The 27,659-nt window shown below is 40.4% G+C and overlaps 1 long non-coding RNA gene across 1 annotated transcript in view; it reads right to left on the bottom strand.

Moving 5' to 3' along the window:
• Positions 1-252: 252 nt before the first annotated feature.
• The window catches only part of LOC142081359 (uncharacterized), a 341,712-nt gene continuing 314,305 nt past the window's right edge, over positions 253-27,659 (bottom strand). The window contains exons 2-3 of the long non-coding RNA XR_012673311.1: positions 19,612-19,704; positions 253-347 (exon numbers count right to left, since the gene is read on the bottom strand). This is a non-coding gene — a long non-coding RNA (uncharacterized LOC142081359). The remainder of the gene's footprint in view (positions 348-19,611; positions 19,705-27,659) is intronic.

The following is a 27,659-nucleotide window of genomic DNA, read 5'->3' as shown; positions in this document are numbered from 1 at the left end:
GGCAGTGCTGAGTACAGGCTCGTGACCAATAATTTTATCATAACATAAAGCCAGGTCACACAGTATAGCAAAGCAATGACCTTAATCCATTTCCCAGAGATGACCAACCCCACATAAAAACTGATAATCAGCAGTATAGACAGCCAGTAAGGTGCTACATACCACAACTGCAAGAACAGATCCAAAAACTCTGAGAGCAAATAAATCAACATTGTGAACATCGAGTACTAAATTGATATAATGAATGCTTATAACAAATTTGTTTTAACCCGTTCGGGTCAGATGTGTCGTTATCTCAACCCTTCGAGCCCCACGTTGGGCGCCAAAAAGGACTGTCGCGGTTTAACCTGGCAGGCAGCCAAATACCACGCAGCCGCTCACTCACTCCCCCCACCCCCAGCGGGACGGGGAGAGAATCGGAAGGGTAAGAGTGAGGAAAAAACTCGTGGGTTGAGATAAAGACAGTTTAATAGAACAGGGAAAAAAAAAGGAAAATAGTAATGATAATGATAAAATATTCAAAATTAGTGATGCACAATGCAATTGCTCACCACCCGCGCTGACCGATAACCAAGTAGCGATCGGTACTTCCTGGATCACGCCTACCCTTCATATACTGAGCATGACGTCACATGGTATGGAATACCCCATTAGCCAGCTGGGCTGGCTGTCCTGATTATGTTCCCTCCCACCTTGTGTACCTAGCTCAGTCAGTAGGCACGGGAGCTGTCCTTGGACTAGGAGGGCACTTAGCAACAACTGAAAACATCAGTGTGTTATCAACATTCTCCTCGTACTAAATCCAAAACACAGCACTAGGAAGAAATTTAACCCTATCCCAGCCGAAACCAGGACACCTTCCCTTCCCTTCCCTCTCTCCCTCTTCCCTCTTCCCTTATTTTCTTTCCTCTCTCATTATTTTTGTTCTCCTTTTTCCTTTTCCTTTTCCTTTTTTCCTTTTTGTTTTGTTTTTCCCTTTCCTTTTCTTCTTCCCTTTTGCCTCCTCTTCCCCTTTCCCCTTCCCCTTCTCCTTCTCCTTCCCCTTTTCCTTCTTTTTTTTCTTTTTCTCTCTTTCCTTTCTTTTCCTGTTCCTACTTCACAAATAGGACTTAGAATGGCCAGGAAAAAAAGTCATAGTTACTTTGGTCACTGTTATGATTCAATACAGGATTCCTAGCAATTAAAGCATGATCTACTGCAGATTCCCTCAGTAAACTAGGGTGCTGCATGGAAGAGAAAATCTTATGTAGAATTGTGAATCACAGTCTTGTCTGGAGTTGCACTTTCCGTTTCAAGCGTTTGTATTTCAGATTGGCTTCAGTTGACTAACAAATGCAGTTCTTAAACTGAAATAACCGTCCATGTGGGTTATATACCAGTTGAAGTGCAACTTTCTCACGCAGGCAAGTCTATGAATATACAATTGACAGTTGTTGTAGCTTTATATCCTCTGGGGAACAGATATAGAAAGAGATTTTGGCATAAAATACCTGAAACAAGGGCAAAAAAGAATTTCTTTCATCAGTATGTTATCATCTATTTTTATTTTCTATGAATATTCAAAGAACAAAACTAGAATTTTGGGGAATTTTCATGGAAATGTTAATGCAAAAAGAAGAAAAAAGCATCAGATCTGCATGTTTCATTTTCAAAAGTATGCATGAATCTTTTCTTGGTGCCTTTTTTCCTTGCTTTGCTCCTGACGCAGCCAGCACTCCCACTAGAGTCAGTGAGATTCTGCCCCTCTGAGCAAAGCCACAGTCAGAAATACCAAATGTTACACCTCAAGTCTCGTGACAGAGTGTCTTGAATGCTGCCTTTCCAGCCTGACCTCATACCCTCCCGATTCCTCAAAACAAAACCATCCAGAGTGTCTCCTTCTGGGTGTCCAGCCCTCGCCACCACTCTTCCTGCCTTCCTTCCCACAGCCCCCTGCCATGGTCTGCAACAGAGCCGTAACTGTTTCCCAGAGCTCGCTCTCGCTGCAGCCCCACGGCCGCAAAGTGTATCAAAAAGACGAGTGAAAAAGCCGAAAGAGTGCCCTGTTGCTGACTGGGATGGGGATGAATCGTGTCATAGTTCAGAGCACTGTTATTGCTCTGGCACCGAGTCACCGTGCTCGGTCTCTGCCAAGGCGGGTGTCAGCTGGTGAATTATAACATTGGCAGACAGGACAGAGATAAGCAAAAAACACAATGACAGCTGCTACACAGAACTATTCTTTCTGGCCTGCTGAATACAGAAATACATTGTGTAAATAAAGACAGACAGCTTCGTTATGCAATTGTCTGCTACTATGTCTCTGCTGAAGAAGTAGTATTGATTCAGGAAACTATACCCAACCTCATCAGGCTAATGTGCTCTTGCTTTCAGACTCCAAGTGTAGTAAGAAATATAGTAATGTTAACTCTCTAACAACAGTTCTACAGAAATATGTGCTCAATGGGGAAAGAAGGTCCCGGTGATAATCTAGGCATTTTGTTTCTGACAAATGTTTCTTACATCTATTTGAGTCCAGAGCAAAACATGGAAACAGAAACACTCACCTTACACGGCAGATGTAAGTTGTAACAGGAGTTAACAAATAATCTCTATATAGAGATATCACCATATCTTTCCATCAGTGCAAATCAGCAAATAATTTTTTTCTGTTATGTTTTAGCCCAAGTGGTAAAGAGGCACTGAATGGGAAAATTATAATAGATAAACCACAGAAATGAGCTGAAGTTATCTTACCATAGAGTGTTTATTAAAATGTTGTTTCTACCTTCTTTCACATAATTATCTTTGCAAATGACGCAGGGAAACACTTTAGAATGTGGGATGCAAGAAGGCAGCATTTAAACAATCTTTCAAATGGCCTCATTCACCTTTTGGTTTAACCTGACATCACTGAGCTCCTTAACTGAACAAAATGAAGTGAGGAATGACTACAGAGATGTTCTCATGGGTGAAAAGCAGATGAAACTATTCATTTTGAAAATAAAGGAAGGGAAAGTTAAATCAGAAGCATATTGTGCTGAATATTGCAGGGCATTCATCTTTGGGAGTGCTAGGGAGTAGAAGACTCTCAAACTTTAAAAAAGTGGGAGTATAAATAGACTGTAAAGAAAGGGTAAGCAGTGTTATTCTCAGCAGGAATTAGTCAACTATCCAAAGCTCATGAGAACAATTCCAGTTTTCAAGGGGCAATTGTGTCCGAACTGGCTCGCTATACATTTGCTGGGATCCTGGAAGCAGTTGTGTGAACTGTGAACAGAATATTGAGAAGGGACAAATTGTGTGGGAAGCTACTCCTGATTCCTGAACTGACTTTTTTTTAAGTGGGAAGAAGGGGTGGGGAAGGCCATAGCTTATTTTAAGCCCCTTTTAGGTTACCTTGCACTCGCATAGGAGGTTATCAGCGTTATGCAGAATTGTTTTAAAATTATGATCGTCTGAACAAGTCAAGTTCAATTGTTTGCATAGATGCATTGTTAACCAAGGAATAACACAACGATGAGCAAAGGTCTTCCTGGATCTTTTTGCAAGCTCTGTTTGCTCATGCTCTCTGGTTTATGAACTAGCTCTTATCTAGCCATCTCACAGCCTGTGTAGGAAGTCTGCAACTATCTGACTTCATCCAAACCCTAGGTGACCTCTGCTAGAAAAATGCTACAGGTATAAAATGGCTGAAGCTTCCGCTTAGTCATTAAAGGGATATGTAACAATGTCAGAGGGAGACCTATGCCAAAATTAGGTGGCAATTTTCAAAACACTGGTAAAATCACATGGTCTGCTCCATTTGGAGTTGAGCAACCTCAATTTGTGGTGCAGTTACTCTACCATTTAAGATATGTGAATAAATTCACATTGCAAGCAGTGGCTTTTCTGTGGATTTCTCTTAGGATGTTTACTTGGTAATTAATTTTAGTGGCATTGCAACCATTACATTAGGGATTGACAGCATTTAAAAAAAATGCAATAGTTTTAAAAGCTACAGAACCCATTATTGTTTTTCAGTCAGCTGTTTTGTGGCATAAGGTATTCTAATTCTAGGAACACATAGAATACTATTAACATACCTGAGGCAAATGGCTGAATTAATATGCTTCTTAAAGATTTATGACTCCAATAATTTAAGTCTTCTTTGTGTTTATCTTGACAATTTCAGTGAGCTTGGCTAAATTATTTTTTAGCTTGTGATTGCTCTGAAACATGGTCATCAGTTTGCAAACTAGTAAATCCAAAGAGAACAAGGCTATTGGTAATAAGACTTAACCTAAATTTTCAACTTTTTTGAACAATGTTCACTCTGTTGGGACCCAGCCCACAGGAATCTGATATGGCTATGCCATACACGTTTACCGGTCATTGCAATCCTAAGAGTAGTGACAGAAAATAAGCACAGACTCAGCAAATAATATAAAGAACATTTGCTCTCCAGAAAAAAAAGGCTGAGCAGCAGGCTCAGAGGACTTCTAAGAGCTGAATGTGGCTGCAGGAGTCTTGTGGGGGAAGGAGAAACTTTCCTCCTGATCCCTATTCTTTGGAACCAGCAATCCCCTTCTCTTCTTCCATACCTGCTGCAATGTTGCTAGAGACCCATGTCTAGAGTCTGATGGGTGAGCTCTGCATGCTTCCACCCACCTTCTCCTGCAATGGGAGCTGGAGTCCCATTCACGTGACCATGGCAAGAAAACCAGGGAGGAGGCAGAGATTGATTACTGCAGTAATATGTAGTATTTGAACAGCTGGACTCTTCCCCTTCCAGTACAGGCAGAAGCAACAAAATGGCTGTAGTCATTTTGTTACTCCTGCAGTCCTCTGCTCTAAATAGGTCATGCTTTCCCTAGTCTATACCACTTCAAGTATATCTACGCCCTGTATCATGACATGAGTGGTTTTCATCCACACGCCTATGCAACTATAAATTGGACTTTGCAAAATAATTATTTCAGGATGTAAATAATTTGGTTAAAAATTAATTGAACAAAGAAACAATAATGTCTGTGATGGATATTGTGTTTGTCAGCAATAGCTGCCTGTATTTAGCTATCAGAACATGAAAGTGGGATAATATCTTCCAGAGTTACAAATCTTTCAAGGCTATGTAATGGCTATTTAGGCTAAACATGGGATTTTTTCATTGCTGTTGTTCTTGTTTCTCCTATTTACTCCCAAGGTCTGGTATGCTCTCAATTAGCATCACACTGTAATAATTTTGGACAAGGACTCTAACCACTTTTGCAGCATTCCTAGAGCTGTGGGAGGCTGGACCCTGTTTACTGGGCTTGAATGTCATCTCATTAAATATATATATATATTCTTATTTCTGCTAACTGTACCTAGATGAATCTTCAAACACCATACCAATGTTATTTCTTTTACTATTACTCTTTTGTGACTCCATATCTCCAGTTTGGAAAGAAGATGAAGTTGTGACATACTGCAAGCAAATCTGTTCATGAGCATTTTCAGCATTTCCAGAAGCTGGAAATCTCCAAGGAGTTTTCTCTGAAAGTTGTAAACCGAGTCATTTGAAGAGCATTCTGTACCATAAGACTCAAGCCTGTGGCTTCACAACTGACTTTCAAAACTCTTTTCTGTATACTAATAAATATAGTTTGAAAAGCTTAGTGCAGCCTAAAGCTTGGTCCCCACCCAATCTGTATGCACAGCATCTGCTGTCCTATTCTAGTGCAAAATTGAACAGCAGAAATAAGCTGTTTAGTTTGCTGTACTGATAGTTTAAATTACCGTAGTGGTTGAAGAAAACATGAGTCTATTCAGAATGGCAGAACTGTCCAACGGCCAGGGAGGAGGCTGCTTGAGAGGCTATCTGAGACACTCTTCTCTTGCATCTCCTGCCTGAGTACGCACATATCCTTGCCTTGGCTATAACATAGCCAGGTCTGGCCAGAAAGTTTCCCAGGTCAAGGCAAAAAATTAATGAGACGCCGATTTCCCCAATCCACTCAAACAGAGTTTGTGCGTTCTTCAAGCCAGGTATTTTCTGACACTGATCATGACCTCAAAACTGCTTATTGCAGCGTAGCTGCAATGACTGCTCTGAAGTTCCTTCTCTTTTGCACTAGTGTACATGAAAAATAATGCAAGCCCTCCCTCCTGCTCTCCCTCCCTTCCTTACTTTCTTGCTTCCAGGAAGTGTGTGTCATGAGGTAAAGGGGACGTGGGAAAAAAACCTTCTCTATGCTAGAAAGAAACTAATAGCAAAAGACAAATTCTGATTAATATAGAGAGTCCTAGTAGTGTTTAAGGCAATATGTCTTGAATGTACACAAACATACCTTTTTCCCTCCTACAGGTGTTGTGGCCAAACCCCTAAATGTATGGTCCCAGAAAATTAATTCTCTCTTTTATTGGTTTTTTTTGAGATTTACTCTTCAACGTTCCTCTTTCTCCTTGTCTAAATTTTCCCTTTTTCCTAATTTAAAAAATAAGGTTAAAAAGTAGGAAAACAATATACGGTTCTTGAGTAAGTTCTAGTTCTTCACTCATTCTTTACTATCCAGGCAAACTATTGGTTTTCTATGACTACAGCATTAACCAACATAATAACTTCATCATATTGTGACAATACAAAACCGAAAATAAGAAAGAACACCAGCTTCCTCACAGGCTTTTCGGACAATAAATGCCTATTTTCTAGAGCCTGAATACTTCAGGCAGTCATCTCAGGAATCAAATATAATTTGAAATATAGTGGCTACAAGGTGAAGAGTTATTTCAAGCTTTTTTTAGGAATTTCCAAAGTATTATGTGATGCCCTAGACCCCACTGGAATGAATGCAATACAAGTTAAAGTGCATACAAGTTAAAGCAAAATACATCACATAAAATAAAGTACAAATGTGAAAACATCACCTCTCTATTTCTTAACCAGATGCAGATCTCTAAGGAAGAACTTTTCAAAGCATCCTAATCTTACTTTCCTCAATGTAAAATCTCTTAAACATGAGTATAGTTAGTATTAAAGATAGCTGTAAAGTTTTTGGACTATAATAGTAGGCCATATAAAGCATTATTATTGACTTGTAAAATAAATATAAGCATAAGCAACTCTATTATTACTTGCACATATAAAATTCTATACTGATGGCAAGCAATTGACCTTCAAAATATTCCAATAAGCTATATAAGTGTTAGTATCTCTGTTACACAAAGGAGGCAGGTAGTGCTTGTAGTTGTCATAATTTAAGAAAAGACCTTTAAAATGTCAACAGCAAGGCTTTATTTGAAACCTTATGCACTTTAGAACTCTAACTTTAAATCACTTTATGCCCCATAGCAAAACAAACAAAAAAATTTCTCTATACCTTTTGTCACGACTTTCCCTCCTTCATTCTCATACTTCTCGTGCCCCTTTCCCTAGGCACCTTTCCTTACATCCTTCCTCACACCTACTGTGAGATGCCTCACCACAAAAACCTGAAGCTATTTTGTTAGGGTATAATCTATTCTTCACTGAAACAATGTCTCCATACATGTGAGTGAAAGTTGTTCCGTTATAGTTATGCTTACTCTTGCTAAAGGAGAATCTTCCCCAGTGTGTTTTATCTGCTTGCTTGTTTAACATATGGCAAGAAAATTGCTATGGAGACTGTAATTTAGTAACTCCAAAACCACTTTCTTCCAACATCCTGAACTCCTTGGCTCTGTGTTAAATCCTTCAGTGCAAGAAGCTAAGATACACTCGGGATTAATTTGGCCCAATAGTTTCTTGTGTTTACTTGGAAAATCTTGATCAAGATGAAATTTGATGAAAAAAATGAAGAAAACATCTTTGACAAAATATGGTTCTAAAATATGTTTTCCATTTTCTGATCATCTCTGAAATTCAGAAAAAGAAAATTCTAACTGCAAACAGGAACAAAATCCATCCTGACTCTAATTATTAAACTGAGAGATAACTGACATGATCTTATCTGCATGGCTGTACACGGCTGGATCCTAAAGTGAATACTCTCACTGTTGCACAGTCCCATTTTCCAAATAAGAAAGAAGACATTAAGTCAGCCTCAGGGTTATTTCCCGATCTAGAAATAAAAGGCTGGGTACAGCTCAAAATGTTTATGCCAGGGAACTGCATTGTTGTGCCCCTTTTTGCCCCCACAGGGTCAGAGAGATAGAGGACAGAAGACTTACCCTGGATTCCTCCTGTCCCACAGACATTGGCTTGGACTGTGAAGGGCTCCTGCACGGGTGAGCCCGTGTCCCAGACTCATCTGTCCTGTTTACAGCTGAGCAATCCTACCGCGGCAGTGTGGCCCTTCCGAGTTGCGTCTGCTTTAGGGACAGATCACTCTGTGCTAGGTCGTCTGTCCTAGCACTCACCTCCTCTCCTAAAGCAATATAGACATGAAGTCCCTGTCTAAAACAGATACATAACTTAGGACCTGAGCTGGCTGTGTTTATCTAAGCTCCCCCAAAGTTTGGATTTGACCTGAACAGTCACCAATACAGCTTGGATTTTAAGTGGCCTGAATTAGATATTGGGCAGCTATCTATTGCACCTATATGGATACATGGGAAGAATCAAAAAGCTGCCCATATCTTGGCCTGGCAAATATGTCTTGTACAGGGTACAAAAGAGTGCTAGATCCACATTTTAGAGGCTAAGAGTGTTGATCAGTCTACACCCTTTTTTATGACTTCTTTCCACCCCAGAATTTGTCTTCAGGCAAGTAGCCCTTGTGTTTGAGCAAAGTGGCTTTGCTTCCATGTTAACAAAAACTTCACAAGTTTTCTTGCTAATGTCACTCGGCAGTGATTTTTTAAAATGAGCTGTAGACATGAGCAGCAACAGTGATAGTCTATTCCAATCAACAGTGTGTTTGGAAAGGTGAAACTAAGCTGAACCTCCTTCCATTTCCCCAATAATTAATAATAATTATGCAGCCAACCCCCTCCATCCAGTGCATCAGTAGTTGTAAAATTGGCTTAAAATGCTGTATGACTGAGATTGGATTGAGCATTTCTCTGATGATGTTACATACATGGTTTTTTGTTGGTTTTGTAGTTTTTCAGGCATTCAGTGTCTCCTGGGGCACTCTATGCTGTAAACATCAGTTAGTCATATTACTTGAAAAGCCTGCCAATGTGCAGCTTTACAAGCAATGGTGTCCTCCGTCTCTGCTAGCTTTGCTCTCACTTCTGAAACTGGTCTGTACTTCTCCCTGCCATCCAACAGGTCTCCAATGTCTCTCTTGCTTCTTTATCGTGACTGGGGACCACCTCTCCTGAGACTGCAAGGAGGTCAGTGTCATGACCATTTTCCTGTCATCCCATACAACCCCTTGTGGGCTTTAAGGTTTGGGACACAGCCACATCTGGTCCCAAAGCTCACAGGTAGCAAAGCTCACAGGTAGCATTTAGTCTTCACAGAAATGACTCAGATCTAGCTTAAAGTATCTATAGCAAGGGTGACCTATCCAATGAGCAGTGTAGTGTGATGCAGTTCACAGCTATATGATCTTGTAAAATTGGCAGTGCTTGTTGGCAACCCAGCCAATAGTTCTGGAGGCTGAAGTTCAAGGGGAGTGAAGGAGGATGGCCAGTATCTTGGACAAAAACTGTGAGATGAAATGGCAAAATGATCTACAGGAAAAATATTGCAAGGCTATACTAAAGGAGAAAGGTACAGGGAAAGGGAGAAGGTGAAGACTGGGAAAGAGAGAGAGAGAAATCTAAAGAGCAAAATGAAAGAAAATTGGGACGAGCAATAAGAAAAAGGAGATAGAAGAAAAGTGAAAATTTAAATGAGAAGAAAATACAATAATGAAAGAAAAACAAGAGAAAATGCATCCAGCTCTGGGATTAATAAATGTTAGCAACATTTCTATTCTATCAGTATTTTCACATCAGAAAATGGAAGGCTGAAAAATCAGAGTCTATGTGAAATGCAGAGGGGTCTCTTACATTCTTGTGAGTTAAAACATGGGAGATCTTCAGGACAACTGTGGCTGGGTAGTGGCCCCAGGGTCATTTGTTGTATTTCTATTGCAACCATTTGTTCGATTGCTCTTCAGTTACCCTTGTAGATGGCTGAACAAAAGCACTGACAAGATTTAGATTTAATTTATCTAGAGAAAGCCTACTGTCTTTGGCCAGAAGAATAGGCCTTTGTAACTGCATGCAAAGGAGGCTATGGAGCCAAGGTGTCACCCCAGAACCAGAGAAACATCTTGTCCACGCTCCTTTTCGTACATAACAGTCATCTTTGTTGAAATACCTAATTTATTTTAAAAATACAAAAAAATACAAAAAAACATCTCCTCAAATATATTGTTTCTTCACCTCCACACTCCTGATGCAAGCACTGGGATTGCATTCCTTCCTTCTTTGCTTTGCTTGGGAGACCTTGCAACATAGTCGCTATGTTTATGAGCAAGGAGAAAGAAGGAAAGTGTGAGCAGTAGGATGCCTGGTTCTGGAGATTACAAAATCCAGACAGGCTAGCAAATAATGTAAAAGCTTAGAAAGCTGATCCAAAAAGATCTGCAGTTTTGGCTAGACACAGCCCTGCCTACAGTTAACCCACTCAGGATCCAAAGGTACTTCTCTGTTCTGCGTATGCTTAATGTCATCTCACCCATTTAATGGATATATGTGTACCATTAAATGCTATATTTATTCTACAGAAATGTAATGCCTTCATTCTGCACCCCAAACAAGTCTTCGCTGTCTGTGGTGTTACACAGAGGACTGGTTTGATCAGATCTGCAGCGTGCTTTGAAGATGAAGACTGCTAAATATGATTGCTATCATTACTGTCATGTGAAAACCCACACTGTGTATTTAGCTCTTCAGAAGAAGGGAGAGCTCCACTTTTTTACCTCTATAAAAATATGTAGGTGCAAGGTTAAGAGTGTTGGGGTTAAAAGCAGAAGGAAACAGTGTATATTAAATGGGCATATTTGGCAGAAAGCAGAGAAAGGACCTGGGAGTGTAAACACAGTAAACAGAGCCACAAAACTGTCAGCAAAATGTACTTCCCCAGTCAAACCGGAAAGTGCTAGAAAGCGTACACAGGGACCCAGAAAATAAGACAGAGGAAATCTTTCCAGATGCCTACATGTGGCATTATATTCTAAAATATGGGACTCCCATACCCAATTTTACACCCCATATTACAGAGATTATATCACATATTACAAAAGGCAGGCACAGAAGTCTAGCAACAGGAAAAGTCTAGAAGGAGTGCTGAAGTAGTGGTTGTGATAGATTTGCAGTCCCTAGAGAGAAAGTGATTAGAACAAACATATGGTTCAGACTGTTACTTCTTTTCTGATTTGTGAGTTTAAGCACACCAGACGCATGTTCAGTATATTGTAGATTTTTTAATATATTATTATATTCTAATAGTTAGGGGCCAAATTATGTGGCCTCAGTGGATGGCCATCTTCTATCATGTATTTCAAACTATTATTAATTTTAGAATACTTAAAATGTCACCCACCAACAAACTCTTGGGGCTGATGACAATACTTACAGTTAGAGTAGATATTAACAAAACCAAACAATTTATTTCAAAGTTAGAGATCATGCATTTATTTCAATAATTAAAATTTTGCAAATATTTTTTTTCTTGAAAAACCTTAACGCCTCTGTTAAATCTTGAAAGAGAGAGCCACCCAATATACACCTATTTCATATGCTCTTTCCCTTCCCACTTATTCTTCCCCATCATGTCTATGTTGGTGGAATTATACAATGTTGTTTCACATCTAGAAACTTTAAATATGTACATTTAGTGTTGCTTGCAAATACAGTTGGCCTTTCTTTGTGCCTCTAAATAAAGAACAGACTTTGTGCTCTGAAAATTTGCTTTGGATATTTTGTGTTCTCTTTGCACCCTCTTATATAAAACATACTCCTTTATTTTTTTTGTTTGAGCAAGAAAACCATAAAAGCTACCAAAAAGTAGTTAATGGTCCCTGTATGGATGGGTCTTACTTCTCTACAGTCCCTGACACTGTACAGGAGTTGTCCAGAATGATATATCTGCAAGTGCATCACTGCAGCATTTTACAATACACATCTTTATTTACAGTTTTACCAATATACATCTTTATTTACCTGTGTTATAAGCACAGTATACATACTGAAGCTGCAGGACTTACAGAAAAAATGCCAGTCATAGTATTTATTTGGTGTCATCTTTCATGTGGAAAGACTTTTATTGTTCCCTTGTGTCAATACAGTACTTTATGAAGCTATAGATCACTTCCATGGTCCTGAATCATGTTTAGTAGTTTCTTACAAATCAAGTTAGTAATAGCTATAAAACCCCATCATTTAGTGTCCACCTCAGTTCACTCGTTTCAGACCGCTACTGGTCTCTGAGTTAATTATGGAACATTTTAAAGCTTTATTGCCTCATTTATGCTGTAACAGGGAAGGTAGAGCTATAGGGGAATTTGCCTTTCTCCAGCTGAATTTAAAGCTGTAGAATTACAGATGAATATGAATGCTGTAAGTACAAATTCCATGTGTGTAGCTCCATCCCCCTGAGATCACAGGGATTTTTAGTTCTGGACAAACTGCCTGTCTATTAGCCATATAGTCTCAGGATGCTTGTAAAGCTGTTAAATTTCCTCATCAAATGTCCCTGTGAGATGACCTTGTTCACCCCAGTTCCACCCTGTCATTGTCTGTTACTTGGCAATATTTCATCCCTTCTCTCACTTCTTGTACTGACCCCATCTACCAGACCCTGTATAGCCTTACCTGTATACTTGCACACCAAAACCACAGTGACTCTGCTGACACAATCTCCCTCAGTGACTATGAAGTTGCTTTAGGTGTGAGGTTAGGTCTGGGCTTTATCTAAAGATAAATGCTAGCTAAAATTAGATAGCTGATTGCATGTCCTTGTTTTCAATACATACTAGCCTGCCTTCCCTCCCCTCACACTCCACCGAAACACACAGTGCCTACTTGTTTTATTTGAATGGTAGAATTTAATTGCTGTAGAATTCAGCTATTATTTATCTGCTAAAAAAAAAGTGTTAAAAATAACCTATGGATAAAACTCAAAAGCAGCTGAGCAGGGAATGTGACAAATGTTATTCCAGTTACTTGCTTAGGAGCAAAATTTTAGGGCTAAAAATCTGATACTACCTGTGATAGTAGGTGTGGTTAAGCTGGTCACTGCTTTCACCAAAGAAATGTACATGGTAGGTAGGAGGTCAGAATATAGGACACAGCTTTTCTTCACTTATAAACTAAGAATTTCCCTTTTGGTGTAAATTAATTGAAATAAATATCTAATAAGTTCTGTTCTGTGAATGCTTCAGATTCAAAACAGGAGCCATTTAAAATAAGATAGAGCTGAACTCCAGACCCAGCCTTTGGGTAGCCAGCTGTCTGCTTATGTCAGCATTTGACTTTGCTGACACTCTATCCAAATGCTTTTGTATACGGACTCAGCTTTCTTTAAACACTTTGGCCAATTTAATCTTGGCTGAAAATATAACCACCAGCTCTATGATGACTGTTTGAGTTGGCTGCAGGGAAGAAGCCAGTTCCTGGCTATGTAGTATTGATAGGAAGAAGATTGGATTTCGTGTATGAGGGTGTTCCCTGTATATCTTAGGCATGATCATTCAGAAAACGTCATGCCTAAGTAATGATTACTAGCTGAGTATGTCCTGGTCATTTCCAAAGGGAAATGTGGAATTTGGAAGATGATCTTATTTTGATTCCACAGGTTTTAAATATGTCTTCTGACAGAAGAATGGGAGCTCCTTGCTGAAGCTTGGAAAGGGGTGAAATTAAACATCCAATCAGGGCTGGATTATCATGCTTTGTTTTCCGCAGCTTTGATGGATAAGCTGACGTTTCATACATTTTGGCCACAGCACAAGACCAGAAAATGTCTGTAGAGACGCAGGCAAAAGCTCCTGCTGTTCCTATGATTCTGTTATTGTCAGCAGCAAATCGAAAGGGCAGTGAGGAAGCAAAGCATCTACAGTGGATATATTAAGTATTCCTGGTATGTAATTAATTCTCTTGGGCAAAATGGACATAATTCAAAACAACCTGAAAATGGAGAGCAGCTACACTTTGAAAATAAATTGCTTTGTTACAATTTTCATTTCACTGTTAAAATAATAATAATGATAATAATAATAATAACAACAACAATAATAACAATAACAATAAAAAAACCCACAACAGTATGAGGCAAGCTCTTAAGGTCTGCTTTTGGGTCATGCGCAACGCACAGCACATCCATGGTTATTTTCTAGCTCCAAATAATAGCAGCTGAAATTTGGCATATTTAGCTACCTATTTCCAAGTTTTCTGTCTCCACGCTGTTGTTGCACTGTCTCATATCAATGGATTGCCAGGAACGATATTGGTAGATTAGTTTACAAATGGCAGTAGATAGTTACAGTCGCTTGTTTTCTCTCAGTTCTGAGCATTATCATACCAAGAGGTGAGCAGCTCTGGTGCCAGCACCATCCGCAGCGGAGCGCTCCAGCACGGTGCACAGGGCCGTTTCCCGAACCGGGGGAACCTCCGGGGGAGCCGAGAGAGCCGCCAGGAGCTCGCAGCTCGCGCCACAGGAACGGCGGCCAAGGCCACCCCACACGTTGAAAAGAAGCCCCTGGGCAGCACTAGCGACCAGGGCAGGCAAACAGGGCGCGGCGTGTCAACAAGGGTGTGGCACGGCAGTTTGCGCAAACAGGGGGTGGCGTGTCGGCAAGGGCGTGGTGCGGCAGTTTGCGCAGCAGTTCTCTCTGAAGGGCATGCAGGAAGGGTGCTGAAGCTCTGCCAGCTCGACCAGGGAGCAATGGTATCCACCAGGCAGAAAGCCATGGCCTCCCCAAGCTCTGCAGGCGCCACGACTGATGCAGCTTCCCAGACGGAGCTCCGGCGGGAGCACGCTGCCGCCCAGGTGCCAGGCTGCAGCTGTGCCCGGCTCTTACGCCAGTCCGGGACGGCAGCAGGGAGCACACCTGTGGGAGAGGAACCCCTCCGCTTAGTGACAGAGCTTCGGGAGAGGTGAGTAGGTTTAGGACTATCAGGGAGAGCGAGAGGAGATAGACTTCTGGAATGGCACCCTACCTTCCCTGAGACAGGCCCAACAGGCAGACAGGACGCATGATATGGAGAATTCCCTATCCTCTCCGCCTGGATGAACCCAGTGACTTAAGGGATGGGGGGCAACGGCGACAGGTTCCTGCCGGCGCAGCGGGTGTGTCCCCTTCCCAGGTGCCCTTGCATAATAGGTGTGAGGCTCTGCAAGTGGAACCCAACAATAACAAGGACAATGATTCATCTGGCTTGGAGGTGTCGCCTAGGTTAAGTTGACCTACACTCTATGTCAAAACTGCTTCCATAAAGAAAAAAAGACGGGTCATTGTCCCTTCTGAAGGGAACAGAAGGCCCAATATGCAGACCGGACCCACTTCTTAGGGAAGTGTGCTGCCTCCCTGGGGCCTGGATTAAAGATGTGAAGAGAAAGCTTCCTATCCTGGTACAGTCCTCAGATTATAATCTATATATAATCAATTATAATTGATTTTTCAGGTAGGCAACGATGAAGTTGCAACAAGAAGCCCAAGGGCAATCAAGAGAGACTTCAGGGCCTTGGGATGACTGGTTAAGGGATCAGGAGCACAAGTAGTGTTCTCCTCTATCCCTCCAGTTGCAGGGAATGATGAGGGAAGAAACAGAAAGAGCCAGCAGATCAATACCTGGCTCCGAGCCTGGTGTCACCAGCATAAATTTGGGGGTTTTGATCTTGGGTCAATTTACACGACACCAGGCCTGCTGGCAACAGACAGGGTACACCTGTGTCAAAGGGGGAAAGGATCTTTGCACAGGAGTTAGCAGGGCTCATTGAAAGACCTTTAAACTAGATTTGAAGGGAGAAAGGGATAAAACTAGGCTCGCTAGATATAAGCCTGGGGGCTGCACGCCGGTGTTTGAGGGACGGCATGCTAGCGAGGTCCTTCTCTCTGCCATCTCAGTGGAGATAGGGGATGAAGATCCATGCGGCAACAAAGACACAAGAGTTTTTGATGTGTTAGAAACCACAGAAGCGCCTGAGAATGGTCACGTAGGAATTAGGGCTTCTTCCCCCAAAAAGGTGGCAGGATCAATAGCCCAACCGAAGTGCATCTAAACAAATGCATGCATCCTGGTTAACAAACAAGAGGAGCTGGAAGATAAGATAACTTCCTGACACAGGTGAGTGAGCCAACTAAGGAAGGCACCCCACTGGACCTGTTGTTCGCAAACAGAGAAGGACTTGTTGGTGATGTGATGGCCATCTTGGGCATAGCGATCACAAAACGATAGTTTTCGATTTTTGGAAAAGTAAGGAGGGGGGTCAGCAGAACTGCTACCTTGGACTTCTGGAGGGCAGACTTTGACCTGTTTAGGAGCCTGGCTGACAGAGTCCCTTGGGAGGCAGTCCTGAAGGGCAAAGGAGTCCAGAAAGGCTGGACGTTCTTCAAGAAGGAAATTTTAAAGGCGCAGGAGCAGGTCATCTCCATGTGCTGAAAGACAAGCCAGCAAGGAAGAAGACCAGCCTGGCTGAACAGAGAGCTTTGGCTAGAACTCAGGAAAAAAAGGAGAATTTATGACCTTTGGAAGAAGGGGCAGGCAACTCAGGAAGACTACAAGGATGTCGTGAGGTTATGCAGGGAGAAAATTAGAAGGGCCAAAGCCCAACTAGAACTTAATCTGGCTACTGCCGTAAAAGACAATAAAAAATGTTTCTATAAATACATTAGCAACAAAAGGAGGGCTAAGGAGAATCTCCATCCTTTATTGGATGCGGGGGGGAGCGTTGCCACCAAGGACAAGGATAAGGCTGAGGTACTTAATGCCTTTTTTGCCTCAGTCTTTAATAGTAAGACCAGTTGTTCTCAGGGTATCCAGCCCCCTGAGCTGGAAGACAGGGACAGGGAGCAGAATGAAGCCCCATAATCCAAGGGGAAATTGTTAGTGACCTGCTACACCACTTAGACACACACAAGTCTATGGGGCCGGATGGGATCCACCCAAGGGTCCTGAGGGAGCTGGTGGAAGTGCCACTTTCAATCATTTATCAGCAGTCTTGGCTAACTAGGGAGGTTCCACTTGACTGGATGTTAGCAAATGTGACATCCATCCACAAGAAGGGCCAGAAGGAGGATCTGGGAAACTACAGGCCTGACAGTCTGACCTCAGTGCCAGGGAAGATTATAGAGCAGATCATCTTGAGTGCCATCATGCGGCACTTACAGGACAACCAGGAGATCAGGCCCAGTCAGCATGGGTTTATGAAAGGTAGGTCCTGCCTGACTAACCTGATCTCCTTCTGTGACAAGGTGACCCGCCTAATGAATGAGGGAAAGGCTGTTGCGACGAGCGAGGGAAGGCAGGCAGTCGACTCAATGTGAGTGATAAGGCCAGCTTCAACTTTATTGTAAAACCCCACACATATTTATACACTAACTTCTACCTTATGCATACTTGTCTCACAATCATTGGCTTAGCTCTAAAAATTACATTATCATATTCCTCCTACTTTCGGTTACTGCTACGTGGTCCGGGTTCCATCCTGTTTTTCTTATACTGTACTTTCTCAAAGTTGCTTATCTGCACAGAGCAAGGTCAGCATGACTTTCTTTTCTCCCTTCTCAGCATGACTCAGAATTTTCCCACCGCGGCCTAGTCTGGCTAACTTTCTCCAACAGGCTGTGGATGTGGTCTACCTGGATTTCAGTGAAGCCTTTGACATTGTTTCCCACAGCATTCTCCTAGAGAAACTGGCTGCTCATGGCTTGGATGGGCATACTCTTCGCTGGGTAAAAAACTGGCTGGAGGGCCAGGCCCAAAGAGTTGTGGTCAATGGAGTTAAATCCGGTTGGTGCCCGGTCACAAGTGGTGTTGCCCAGGGCTCAGTACTGGGGCCAGTTCTGTTTAACATCTTTATCAATGATCTGGACGAGGGGATCGAGTGCACCCTCACTAAGTTTGCAGATGACATCGAGTTGGGCAGGAGTGATTATCTGCTTGTGGGCAGGAAGGCTCTGCAGAGGGGTCTGGACAGGCCGGATCAATGGGCCGAGGCCAATTGTATGAGATTCAACAAGGCTAAGTGTCGGGTTCTGCACTTGGGTCACAAAAATCCCATGCAATGTTACAGGTTTGGGGAAGAGTGGCTGGAAAGCTGCTCAGAGGAAAAGGACCTGGGGGTGCTGGTCGACAGCTGGCTGAACATGGGCTGGCAGTGTGCCCAGGTGGCCAAGAAGGCCAATGGCATCCTGGCCTGTATCAGAAATAGTGTGGCCAGCAGGAGTAGGGAAGTGATCATGCCCCTGTACTTGGCACTGGTGAGGCCACACCTCAAATACTGTGTTCAGTTTTGAGCCCCTCACTACAAGAAGGACATGGAGGTGCTGGAGGGTGTCCAAAGAAGGGCAACGAAGCTGGTGAAGGGTCTAGAGCACAAGTCTTATGAGGAGCGGCTGAGGGAACTGGGACTGTTTAGTCTGGAGAAGAAGAGACTGAGGGGAGACCTTATCGCTCTCTACAACTACCTGGAAGGAGGTTGTAGCGAGATAGGTGTTGGTCTCTTCTCCCAAGTAACAAGCGATAGGACAAGAGGAAATGGCCTCAAGTTGTGCCAGGGGAGTTTTCAATTGGATATTAGGAAAAAATTCCTCACCAAAAGGCTTGTCAAGCCTTGGAACAGGCTGCCCAGGGAAGTGGTTGAGTCACCATCCCTGGAGGTATTTAAAAGACGTATAGATGTGATGCTTAGGGACATGGTTTAGTGGTGGACTTGGCAGTGCTAGGTTAATGATTGGACTCGGTGATCTTAAAGGTCTTTTCCAACCTAAACAAGTCTATGATTCTATGATTCTAATTTATTGTTCAATAAGGAGCACTTACAGTTCATATCAGAATTTTATATAGCTTCTTCCAAGCTAATTCAATGTTTTTCTCATGCTGGATTGGACTTTGAAAAGGCTATTGATCTTGAATGATTTTTTTCTCTTCTGGATTCTCCTTACTGTGTTTTCACTTTCCAGCATTACTAGATATTTTTTGATAGATGTCATGGGACCTTACCCACACTGTTTTGGAACAGGTCACAAATTGGATTTCTTCTCTATTAAAAACTGGTAGAAAGCAAGTCTGAGCTTTGGACTAGAGGAGAAGCAACCAAACACATAGAAATAAAACCCAGAAACAAACAAAGAAACAAAGAAACAAACAAAAACCTCCCACTCCTGATTTACTGTGCTTTTGCTATTACAAGCAATTAATTTGGAAGAGACATCCTACTCCTACTCAGCTAAAGGCAAACTTCTTTTCAGCTTATTCTACCCCACCAAGATACCTGTACATGTCATAGCTATTCATCTACAGATGATGTATCACCAAAAAAAAACATTTTAGAACATCTTTTCAGTGGAAGGACTTGACTCTCTGTTAAAAATAATGAAGGGTAAAAGTCAGAAGAATCCATTGCTTAAAGTTTATATGTATTCACTATCTACAATTGTTATACAAAGCTAGCAGTCCTGTAACTTTCTCATTTTGCTTTCAGAACTGTGTGGAAAAAGTATATTGTTTGTATGACTGTCGTGGTTTAACCTGGCAGCAGCCAAATACCACGCAGCCGCTCACTCACCCCCCCCCCACCGGGTGGGATGGGGGAGAGAATCAGAAGGGTAAGAGTGAGAAAAACTCGTGGGCTGAGATAAAGACAGTTTAATAGGGAAAGCAAAAGCCGCGCACGCAAGCAAAGCAAAACAAGGAATTCATTCACCACTTCCCATCGGCAGGCAGGTGTTCAGCCATCGCCAGGAAAGCAGGGCTCCATCACGCGTAATGGTTACTTGGGAAGACACACGCCATCACTCCGAACGTCCCCCCTCCTTCTTCTTCACCCAGCCTTATATGCTGAGCGTGACGTCATATGGTATGGAATAGCCTATTGGCCAGCTGGGCCAGCCGCCCTGGCCACACTCCCTCCCAGCCCCCTGCACATCTGGCAGGGCATGGGAAGATGAAAAGTCCTTGACTAGCGTAAACACTACCTAGCAACAACCAAAACATCAGCGTGTCATCAACATCATTCTCACACTACATCCAAAACACAGCACTATACCAGTTAATAGGAAGAAAATCAACTCCATCCCAGCCAAAACCAGGACAATGACATTTTCAGAAATATGAAGTAGAAGATTTCTTCCTTAAGAAAGAGAAATTATGTTGGGGGGGTGGGGGGGAAGGAGACATCTGTCCTCCTACTCTTCTTATTTCCCTTCTTCTCGGGAAAAAAAAATCAGGCTACTCTTTCATAATAGTAAGATTCAAACCAGTATTTAGATGTCAGTAACTTGAAGACAGACAAATAAAATAAGAAAGAAAAATAAATCTGAATTACAAAGTCTCAGAAGAGCATGAACAGGAGTGATAAACAATGTCTAAAGGCACTGGAATATTAGTGACAAGCCATGGTTCAATATTTCAAGTTATCACTGAGACTTTCTTAGAGATATGCTTCCTCTACAACTATTTCAACAGTTGCATAACTATTCGACTATATGAGTAATTTTCAAGTTTTCTTTTTCACTTTCCTGAAATCAAGTATGTATTTACTTAATTATGAAATATGAAAAGAACAGATTTATTTTGTATACAATACTGTAGATTCTTTATCCAAAGAACCTCAAAGCATTCATTAAAATGGCATACAGCTGAGCATTAGGTTTGAACACAGTCTAGTAAAACAGCATGTTACTGAACACAGCAGTCAATCTAAGGTAATAGATTAAGTCTTTCTTCTGAAAGTCATCACTGAGTAAAAGCTAAGCTATAAAAAATGTATTTAATCTCATGTAAAAAATGTTTCTAAATGGGTCAAAAACTAATCTGGCATAACCATAAAATGGCCCAGTTCTAAAGGATACAAGCTTACATATCGGGATGATACGAAAAGAAGCTTTGGAAGAGCACAGCAAGTGACCACAATCCCAAAATGAACAAAGATGGCATAGGCAACATTCACTGTCTGAAGTCCTATATACACTATAATAACACTCACATTATCAGGTAGGTTGTGGACCTTTTAAACTTGCCTCAGTTCTCAGAGAAAAGATTGGCCTGAGGTTTTTGTCCTGTGTGGAGCAAAGTTAATCTGCCTAAACTTCAAGAGTGGTCTAGTGGCATATTCAGCCACCACATATTTGAAACCTGAGGTAGTCTGGAACATGGTAGGGAGAACATGAAAATGGTTCCTTACCCCTCTGATCTCTTGTTTCACGTATCCCATACAATTTTTACGGTAGTTCTGGTATTGCTTGTGAAGTGAGGATGCTAAATTGCTTGGATTATGGGAGGAAAAGGTTTATTGCTAGGACAAGCTGAAGGAACTGTATGCCAGTCTCTCATTAAGTCTTTTATAAGATAATAGGTACCCAACTTTTATCCTAATGCTAATATTTTTTGAGTATGAGAGTAATTTTTAGAAAATATTTTCTTTCTAGCTAGTCATACTTGACACTGGTGAGGCCATGCCTAGAATACTGTACCCAGTTTTGGGTCCCTGAGTTCAAGGTATATGTGGGGAAGGGTCTGGCTGGAGGATCAACAAGATGATCAGAGGCCTAGATCATGTAGCCTGCTGAAAAAGGTTGAGGGAGCTGGGATTTCACCCATCAAAGAAGCAGCTAAAGGGTAATCTATTTGCTTACAGCTATTTCAAGGATAGTTACAAAAATCATGGAGCCAAACTCTAGGTTCTTGGTAGTTCCAAACAGTCTAACAAGAGACAGTGACCAGAGCTTGCAGCTTGGGAGATTCAGGTTGGACATTATGAAAAAAAAATATAAAAAATCTTGGAGGATCATGCATCACTGAACAGATTACCCAGAGAGACTATAGAATCTCCATCCTCAAAGGTTTTCAAGAAATGGCCTTGAGTCTTTTATTTTTGGAAGTTTTCAAGACAAAAAATTTCAAAAGTTTTTAAACAAAGATAAAACTAACCTGACCTACCACTGGTGATAATCCTGCTCTAAGTGGGATGTTAGATTAGATGACTTCCAAAGGTCTCTTCCAAATCATCTTTCTGTAATGCTATAGGTACTTCTGTCCTAGAAGACAGTTTTACCCAAATTCCTTCATAATGTTCTGTGTGAAGCCCTAGCACAAGTCTTTTAGCCTGTGCTAAAATAATTTCCAGCACCTGTGTGCTGTTTTCTAGAAAGTAAGGCCAGCTGCTTTGCCAGATCTGAACAGTGTCTCTGGTACATTTTCTTCTTCTGTAATTTCTAAATCAAATTTTAAGACTTAGCATTCTTAAGGAAAAGGGTACAATCAGATGTTTGACCCTGATCTTATACTTACCCTAGACCAAAACATAGAGATGGAAAATCCACCATGTCCCTAATCCTAGTCTTGGGCTTCAAATTGTTGAAGATTAGACCATATTCTTCTCTCTTGCAGCTTTATACCAACAAATGCCTTAAGAATATTTTAATTTCCAAAAGACACACTTGCATTCAAATTAAGCCCTTGCTTTGGAGACAGTAACCAACCAATGACATTGCATAATCTTCCCTCATGCCTTTCTGAAGGTAGAACTGTCCCTTTCTAACAGCTTATATCCTCAGTGATATTATCTGAAAAATCAGAAAATTACTTGATAAAGCTTTCTTGATATCACCCTGTGGGACACCATTAAATATTGGAAAATTTCTGTCACTACTGCAAAATATAAATTGCATTTCACCTCTTCACCTCTGAGATTCCTTGGCAGCTGAGATTTATTTGTTGGAAGTAGTTTTTCTATTTGTTTTCAATTTGATTTACTGTTATGTGTTAGTAAATAGTTTCAAGAGATGGTTGTCTCCTTCCCTTACCAAAGCTTGAATGACATTTATCAGTTTAATTTTAGTTAAAATGATTCAATCACTAAGGCTCAGTAGCAGTAAAAGAAAAAATTGCAGTGATATCACTTTTGCTTTAATTTATGTAGAGAAGAAATAATTTGTATTTATAAAGGGATCATCTTAACAGTGTATATTATAAAAACAACTTCCATCTCTTTCCCAGGCAAATGTGCACAAGAAAGTAGTCTATGGATATGAAAGCAATGATTAAAGTCTGAGGAAGATAATGAGAAATTTTGTTGTTCAATGAATGCTCCAAATACTATTCTGTAAGCCACTGTAGAACTATTGCTGATTTCAACATTTTTTAGTTTCCCAATGGAGTTATGGGTTCCTTTAGAGTTGAAGTGTGCTGATAATAGACCTGCTCACAGACCCCTGAGAAGTAATCCACCAACCCCAGGGAGCTGTAGTAACGTTGGAATAGGTTGATGTGCTCAAAGACACGCATGAACAATTTAGACTGTAAATATAAAAAAGTGCCATCCTTTTATCATTACTTCATACAGCATCTGGAAAAATAGCCAATTGATCCATGACTGCAGTACCACTGCAATCAAAATTAAAAAACTATAATTATATGTAAATAATACATATGTTTGTGATATAAGTGTATTTATAAAGACAATGGTGAGAAAATTAAATTGAAAGATTCTACTTCTTGCCTATAGAATCAGACCCAGTATATATGTGTATACCGATACGTAAATGCAAACATAAGAGATTCTGTACTTCTGATTATTTTGCTGCCTGTAGTGTAACACATGCGGATGCTAGCAAGGAAAATTATTTTATTTAGTTTGTAAATATATCTTGATATCATCTAATGGAAAAGTGTTGGAGAGATGGAAAGCATAGTGTCTTTATACCTTAAATGGTTTATTGAAAAATAATGAAAGAAAAAGGCAAGAAAGAACAGATAATACCAAAGAATTTGCCAAAATTTTGTGAAAAATATGACAGATGAACAGTACTGAATTGCTTTAGCCAGGCACAGAGAGAAACTTCAGTGTCTTTCTGTCTATGAGAAACAGATTCAAGTCTAGCACAAATGGGTTTCTTGAGTCAGAATGTTTGAGCCAACTCAACTATATAATGTGAAAGCAATTCATTTATACAGCAATCCTTGAAATAAAAGCAAATGGAAGGGAACTGTTAATTCTTGTCAGTATCAATTATGTTGAAAATACTACCATTTTCTCTTTCTAACTATGGGATCATAATCCATACTAAAGTATATGTTAGCTTAAGCTGAATGGGGAATTATTAGGCTTCATGTAAGTAGTCTATAAAATCAGCATTACTTTGTTACTGGAAGATTGTGCAGTCTGATTAATGGAAAAGACCCAACTGGACTAAACACTGTATTTTATTGACTTTTTAGTTAACAGCTTGCAGTGGACAGTCATCTGGACTACATTTGAAATATAGCTGAATGGAACCTAGCTTAATGAAAACCGACAGGCTAAAAAGTGAATGTTACAAAGCAGAGCACAGAGCAGTTAGTGTACTCAGCACCCACTGACAGTTTTATAAATTAGTAAAAGAATGCCTGAAAATCAAAACAATCTGAAAATACATTTCTGTCCTTCAACCATGGGTACTTCAATCCCTCTGTGCTCCAATATTTCTTTTCTGTGCTGGGTAACAAGCTGGCATCTTTATCTGACATCTTCATCTGTGAGGTCAGTGAGCATCTATGTGGTCTACTCCCACTCTGGCAAATTCCTCTAGTGAAGGAAAATATCTCACACATTTTTCTAGAGGTCCAGACAAGCCCCAAAAGAGCTACCCACCCTGCAACTTCATTGGACCCAAAGAAGCTGAATGAGAATGTCATATGGAGCATAGAAGAAGATGGGCACTTGGATTGGGACTCAGGCAGTAATAAACCTGCAGTGCATTGAACCTACCGTACAGCATCAATGAGATTTTCTGGTCAGCAAGTGTGTCAGATATGTAATTTGCAAACATATCACCATTTCTTCTTGTCACTCTTTCCAAGCTGGAGCCTCCCTAGCCAGTCTGATTTCACCCGCAGCTCTCCACATGGCTCAAAACCATTCTAGCTTTCTGACTCACAGCTCTCTTTAGACATATGAATGAGCTGAGATCCAGCCCAAGCACATCAGTATTGAGTAGCCCAGAACACTTTTACTAGTCATTTGCTTAATACTCCTAATTGTATACATCCAACCCATCTTGTGCATTTGTGTATGGACTGTGGAATGTACAGCACATGAGGCCAAAGAGCTCAACCAGCTGTAGACCCTGTGGTCAAGGGTGTCACATTCCTGCTTTTCCTCACAAGAGATCCTCTGTGTTTTTGAACAGTTCAAAGCCTTTTGAAAAGCAGTATGACATGTAGCTGGATTCCTCCTCGCACAGCCTGCGACCTTTCATGCTTCCGCAGCCTGTACACCTATAGCGATGTGAGTGTACAACCAATTTTATTGCATCTTCAAAAGAAGCAAGATTGTCCTGACTATTTTACCAACCACATTTTCCTGCCTCCCAGTAATAAAGGTGTAAAAGTTTAACTTCAAAATTACCTGCTTTGGATAATAACATTTTTTCAGGTCTGCTGGTTGGTTTTTTTTTCTTTGAAAATGTTGTGCACATACTTTGGCAGTTTAGGCTTTGAATGACCTTGGCAAATGTTCATCTGTGGCAAACAGCCTGTTAACATGACAATAATGCTGACCTCGAACTAATTCCTCTCCAAGAATGCAAATTGCAGAAGTTCACATGGAAGTGAAAGAAACAATTCAGTTTTACATTGTTTTCAATTGCCTCACACCTGCTGTTGGGTCTAGTAAGACAGATTAAAAACACAGTAAGATACAGCAGGAGAGATCTTAGGTCAGAGCTGTGAAAACAACTGATGTTTGTTTGGTTTGCATCAAAAAAATGATCATTTCCTCCACTGAAGACTGTTGATAAGCACCCCTGGGGCTTTTGGTTGTATTCCAGATGAAATTAATCTTTCTGCATGATGTCATATAAAGAAATTAGTGTCCCTCATTGTTGATTTGCATTTAAAGGCTAATTGAATGTAGGTTGATTTTTTTTTTCAACATTTTTTTGTTAAGACAATTTATTAGATCAATATGGTAGAATTTCCTTACATTTGTGTGTACTTTTTCTAAAAGTAACAGAATGGTTGATAAAAGTGTTTCAGAAAAAAAAAAAACAATGCAGACTTTCATCATATTAGAAGTAAACAGAGGTTAGAAATCATCATGGTATTTCCTTTCTTTTCAAATGATCTGTCATAATCAAATGTGAATATAAATGAAGCCACAGGCATCTTGTCAAACATTCCATATCTATTTTATCAATAAGAATTGTTTTCCATATCTCAGAGGGTATGTATAGAACTAAGCAAATAAAGGAGATTCATAGCAAAATGGAGGGAAAGGCAGTGAGCTGAAAGAACAAATGCAAATTACATGTACTTCCATATACCTCCCTTACTCCAGGTCTTAACTCACAGAAAATGCTGATCCTGCCTCCTTTTTTTTTCATCTCCCAGAGATTAAATGAACTTTATTAAGGACATTGCAAACTTCCAAAAGCCTTGAAGATAAAGCGAGTTGTTCCTCTCTAATAAGAAATGAATATTATAAGTCTGGGCAAGATCTGAAGATGTGTGGTCATGTAGTTCAGCATGTAGCTAGCAAAGCTGTGAAAAAATGTACAGTTCTTTGAATTATACCATTTTAGGAGCTGGTGTATGTTGATGGCTAATAAGAAGTGAGTCCCAAGAAATTATAGCATTTTCATGGCCAGCTCCATCTGCCTTAGTGTGTCTTTGCTCTATTGCTGGAGCACAAATGAGACTCTGCTTGACGATTTGAAGACTGAAGCTTCGTACTGTTTTGAGGCAATTCTGAATAAAGCTACTCATGTATGCAGTGGGAGTTGGTAGCTAAAAGATATGTCTTTGTACGCAGTGAAATTCAGTACAGTTCACTTTAGACCAGCAATGGAGAAATAGAAACATTCTGGGAGATTTCTTTACTTTTTCTGCAAATATTAATTCACATTCTTAATGATTGTGCTGGTGGATTCTGGCTTTAGTTGTCATCTTTTGAGAAGACCATAAAACATGAAAGACCATAAAACAAGAATTGCTTTTAAAGGTATTCTCACAACATGAATCTCAAATATAGGAAGCATTTCAAGAAAACACACTTTGCCTTCGTGGCATGTGCCACCACTTCAAATTTTCTCTCAGAATATGTTTTGCACATGTTGATTTTATTAAAATTCTAGATTGTGAAAAAGTTAGAACAGCTCTCTTTTAATAAGGTTCAAATGTTATACTACTTTTTGAAATATAAACAAACACTAATTTTAGCTGGAGCTAAAAAAAGGCAAAATGAAATTCTAATCTAATTAAGTTCCTAAACCAAAATACTTTATATGTGCCTCTCTGCAGTCTCATTTTGACTCTTTTGGTCCAATTCTGAACATAAAAATAAGTTTTTAACTTTCAGATTTTCCCATTAAACAAAAATTCAGTTTTCCAAATATTTCTATATCTATGTAAAATTGTTCTTTAGATTTCTGCTCAGAGAATGGAAGGGCATATAAAAATTTCATATGAGAATATCTGGGGAAATTATGATATATTCTTCAAGCTGAAAAAAAAATCCTCAATTAATATGTAATGCACTGAAAATCATTTCCCCACTGTTAGCGATAAAAAGTTTTCTGATGATGAAATGGAAAGGAAAG

The sequence above is a fragment of the Calonectris borealis genome, chromosome 3 (assembly GCF_964195595.1).
Source record: "Calonectris borealis chromosome 3, bCalBor7.hap1.2, whole genome shotgun sequence".
In the NCBI taxonomy this organism is placed as follows: domain Eukaryota; kingdom Metazoa; phylum Chordata; class Aves; order Procellariiformes; family Procellariidae; genus Calonectris; species Calonectris borealis.
This window is presented reverse-complemented; position numbering and strand designations above follow the sequence as displayed.